Here is a 5,179-nt window from a genome sequence, read left to right on the forward strand (position 1 = left end):
TGCCGCGTAGCAGAGTGAGCGCCTGTTACTCATCCCAGCTTCTGCCAACCTAGCAGTTCGAAAGCACGTAAAAATGCAAGTAGAAAAATAGGGACCACTCCAGTGGGAAGGTAACAGCGTTCCATGCGCCTTTGGTGTCTAGTCATGCCGGCCACATGACTACGGAGACGTCCTCGGACAAGTGCTGGCTCTTCGACTTTGAAATGGAGTCCCCTAGAGTCGGAAACGACTAGCACGCATGTGCGGGGGAACCTTTACCTTTACCTTTTTAAAAACAAGGGCACAAATGCTGTGGGATAATACTTTCTACATTGCTCTACCAACCTTTTCCAGCACAGAGTGCCTCTGTCAAGGCCCACAGCCAACCAGCAGAGTCATGTTTTAAGGCCCTTCAGGAAGGCCAAAGGGGTGGGAGCATGTATCACCTCAAGGGGCACGATGTTCCACAGGGAAGGGGCCACAGTAGAAAATATTCATCTCCCGGACCCCGCCAGCAGAATTTATTTATTTTCATTTATTTATTTATTAATGGGATTTATATCCCGCCCTATCTCCCGAGGGACTCAGGGCGGCTAACAACATCAAAACTTAAAGGTCTCTGTACAGTAAATTAAAAAATAAAATTTGAAATAAATTAAAATAAATTAAAGAATAAAGTTAGAATTGTAAATATAATTAAAATCCCAGTCAGTCTAGGTCAGCCAGGTGGAAAAGGAGTGTTTTGAGGCCGCGGCGAAAGGACTGGAGATCTTGGGCCATCCGAAGCTCAGGGGGGAGCTGGTTCCACAGGGCTGGCTCTCCCACAGAGAAGGCTCTTCCCCTGGGGGTCGCAAGCTGACATTGTCTAGCCGACGGTACCCTGAGGAGGCCTTCTCTATGTGAGCGTACTGGGCGATGGGAATTCGTTCCCGGCAGCAGATGGTCCTGCAAGTATCCTGGGCCTAAGCCATGTAGGGCTTTAAAGGTAAGAACCAGCACCTTAAATTTCTTGAGAGATAGGGCCTGCAGCAGAGTCTATAGGATACCTCAGTGTGGCCAACTCCCCATGGTCAACTTCTGCAGCAACAGAATCTGGCTCTTTGGTCTTCCTATAGTTTGGATTATTATTATTATTATTATTATTATTATTATTATTATTATTATTATTATTATTATTATTATTATTATTATTATTATTGTTGTTGTTGTTGTTGTTGTTGTTGTTGTTGTTGTTGTTGTTGTTATTTTAAAAAATCATTTTAAGCATATTTAAATGTGAAGTTGCACATGCTCAGAGTATTTCTCTCTATCTGCCTCTATCTTCCTATAAATCTCTTAGCTAGCCACTTAAACAACATCCCCTTTGGCCCTCTCATCTGGAAAGTAGTAGGTTAATCTGCATTTCAAAATGGCCTTAGACTTGAGCAGCCAAATAAGCCATTATCTTCCACTGCCTGCCACCAACTACCAGTCTCTGTGAAAACTTGGGAAGGAGCCATTTTCCCATTTACCCCTGCAGAACAGCATCTCCTTTCCAAGTCTCAGGAGTAAAGCACACTTTCCCAGTGCTGTGGGTGTGTGTGTGTGTGTGAAAGACCAAATTCCTGTCTGTTTAAACAGAGGCATAGAATCAAGATCACGCGACGTATTAGTACCGCTTTATAAAACCCTAGTAAGACCACCCCTGGAATTCTGCAGCCAATTTTGGTCACCATATCACAAAAAAGATATTGAGAGATTGGAAAAAAATCAGCAAAGAGCAACTAACATGATCCAAAGAATGGAGGCTAAAACATATGAAGAACGGCTGCGGGACTTGGGTTTGGCTAGTCTAGAGAAAAGAAGAAACAGGAGAGACATGATAGCAGTGTTCCAGTATTTGAGGGGCTGCCACAAAGAAGAGGGGGTCAAATTATTCTCCAAAGCACCAGAGGGCAGGACGAGAAACAATGGTTGGAAACTGACCAAAGAGAGTAACAACCTGGAATTAAGGAGAAACTTCCTAACAGTGGGGACAATTAACCAGTGGAACAGCTTTGCCTCCAGAAATCATGGGCACTCCATCACCAGAGGTTTCTAAGAAGAGGCTGGACAGTCACGTGTCTGAGATGGTATAGGTTCTCCTGCTTGAGCAAGGGGCTGGACTAGAAGACCTCCAAGGTCCCATTCCATTCCATTCTATTCTATTCTATTCCAATCTTTCATTCTCCAGATGCTATTCAACTCCCTGCAAAGTTGGCCAGGTTGGCAGAGGCTGATGGGAGTTTTAACTTGACATCTGGAGGACTACTGGACCAACTCTGGATAACATCTGGAGGGATGATGATGATGATGATGATGATATCCATTCAGTTGTATCCAACTCTTGGTGATTCTATGGGTCAGGTCTCTCTACATCTTTCGTTCTTGCAGAGTTGGAGTCCACCTGTCTTAAAGCTGCCGAGATTGAGAAACACTGTTCTAGGCATCAGTCTTCTGATGCCTATAGTCCTATCCAAAGTCTGGGTGATCCCTCTCCTGCTACCTGATGGGCATCTGTTTTTTTTTTTACAACCGAGGTTTGATAAACCTAGTCTGAAAAGGGGTACCAACATTTGGCAGGAGATTACTGCAAACCAAACTAACCAAAGGAGCTGAAACAGAATGTCACCATTTTAAAAAAAATAACCCAAAATTTGAACTTTGCAGATTTACCTGGCCCTCCTGTGCTCCCTTCGCGAATGGTTTTGCCCGTGCTTTAGCCTGGAAATAATTCAGGGTGAATTGGCAAGTCGTTCTCAAAAAGACCTCTTTTTGAAATCTCTTCCAGCTTAGGAAAGAGAGGCCTTGTGAAGCTGTCTCATGATTCCACTAAAACGACAACGACCACAACGACATTTTTATGGAGTTATTGATTCTTGCAAATATCACCTAGCTGGGTTACGAAACATCTGCAAGGAAGCAACCAAGGTCAGAGAGCACTGAGGATTGCACAATTCAGTCCTGAGCCTCAGATATTCTCTTCCGTTGGATGCCTTCCTTTTCATGCTGGCCTTCCTCTTTTGCAAAGTTAGCCCTGGTCGTGTGCCACTTTCCCCTTCTTCTTCCTCATTCCCTTTTCCTTTGGTTCTCTCCCTAAATAATACACACACACACACAAACAGAGAGAGAGAGAGAGAGAGAGAGAGAGAGAGAGAGAGAGAGAGAGAGAGAGAGAGACCTCCCATCTTGCTATTTCAATTATTTAATTTGTGCGAGCAAATCCGCACGAGCTCCCTGAAAAAGCCAAATGCCTTAAATACAAATCACCCCAGATGATTCCACCCAGGACCAGGTTGCCCTCACCCAAGCACTGGGGCAGGCCCGTAATGAGCTCTGCAGAGAGTTTCCTTCGATCTTACACACCACTGGTAGGAGAGCGGGAGGGGGAGAGAAACAACAGAGGGAGCGAACATTTCTCTCTCTGATTGCAAAAAAGAAGAAGAAGGAGAAGAAGGAGAAGAAGGAGGAGGGGGAGGAGGGGGGAGGAGGAGGAGGAGGAGGGGGGGAGGAGGGGAGGAGGAGGAGGAGGGGGGAGGAGGAGGAGGGGGGGGAGGAGGAGAAGGAGGAGGAGGGGAGGAGGAGGAGGAGGAGGAGGAGGAAGAGGAGGAGGAGGAAGAAGAAGAAGAAGAAGAAGAAGAAGAAGAAGAAGAAGAAGAAGAAGAAGAAGAAGAAGAAGAAGAAGAAGAAGAAGAAGAAGAAGAAGAAGAAGAAATAATAATCTTTTTTCTTCTTTCCTTCCCCAGTTAGCCGGCTTGGGAAAAGAAGCCTGTTTTTAAATCAGCAACTTTCCACCCCTGGAAAGGGTCCACAGACGGCTTCCTCCCCACCCAAGAGGTGAAATTCTGTGTATCGACTCCTAGCATGCTGGGTTTGATAACCCTTCCTCTGCCCTCTTTACTTCCTGGAGAATGCATAGCTCTTGGCTCTGTCGGTTCCCCAGCTATTCCCTTGGCTCAGACCCAGCTCCTGCTTACTCTTGCATCCCGTTTCCCACAGCAGTTTGTGAGCATCAGTGAGAAGTCCTCAAGGAAGATGCGAGCGCATCGTCAAAAGCAGGCCACTTCTACTAAAGAAAGGACCGTTCCAGCCCCTCCCCCCAAGGAACGAAATCTGCACTTATGAATCTTTCCTTCCATTGAGCAGAAGCAAGGATCAAAGGAGCATCGCCCAAGAATCCTGAACATAGGGATAAGTATGAGGAAACTTTGTAGACGAGAAGTTGTTGAACTGGTAGGAAACACCACCGCCCCTCCCCCAGAGAACAGTACAATTCACAAGTTTGGTTGAGCCCTATCAGGATGGAAGTACAAGCTTCTAGCTGGGGTAAGGAAAATTCACATTCTGGAGTATGTATGTTCAAGAGAGAATGACTGAGTGATTTCTACAGTGGTTTGACTATATACCCCTGTATAAGTCGAATCCCGAGTGCCGGGTAGCAGAGTTAGCGCCTGTTACTCGTCCCAGCTTCTGCCAACCTAGCAGTTTGAAAGCACATAAAAATGCAAGTAGAAAAATAGGGACCACTGCGGTGGGAAGGTAACAGTGTTCCGTGCGCCTCTGGCGTATAGTCATGCCGGCCACATGACCATGGAAATGTCCTCGGACAAGCGCCGGCTCTTCGGCTTTGAAACGGAGATGAGCACCGGCCCCTAGAGTCGGAAACGACTAGCATGCATGTGCGGGGGAACCTTTACCTTTACCTTTTATAAGTAGACAGGAAACATAATGGAGTCGGCCTGTTGTGCATTCTTTTTTTTTTAAGCAGGTGGGAGGCTAATGAGACCTCGACCTGTTTGGCCACAAGCAGCCAATCCAAAACTACTTGTTCAATAGCCCTTACTGCCTTCCAAAAAGCAGAGAGTAAAATCATTTAAAGCCTATCGGAGTTTCTCTTGGTCCAATCTTACACTACACAAAATCAAAGCAAATTGTTTTCGGTCTCCTGTTGATGTTGGCTTCCATCTTGAGACCGTGTAGTCACTTCTTCGTTGCTTGGCCCCTAAAGGCCTCTTTTATACCTTCCGCAAGGCCACCTCTAAATTCCCTTGCAGCCAATCATTCTGTGCAGCCGATTTGTTATGCCAATATTACACCCGACTCTTTCTGTATTTAAGTTTTCTGTCAGCCATTTGGCTTCTGCTGGTCTCTCATCTTCTAATCTGCTCCCCCAGTTTTCCCT

The sequence above is a fragment of the Vipera berus genome (genome assembly GCF_964194415.1).
Source record: "Vipera berus genome assembly, chromosome: 11".
In the NCBI taxonomy this organism is placed as follows: domain Eukaryota; kingdom Metazoa; phylum Chordata; class Lepidosauria; order Squamata; family Viperidae; genus Vipera; species Vipera berus.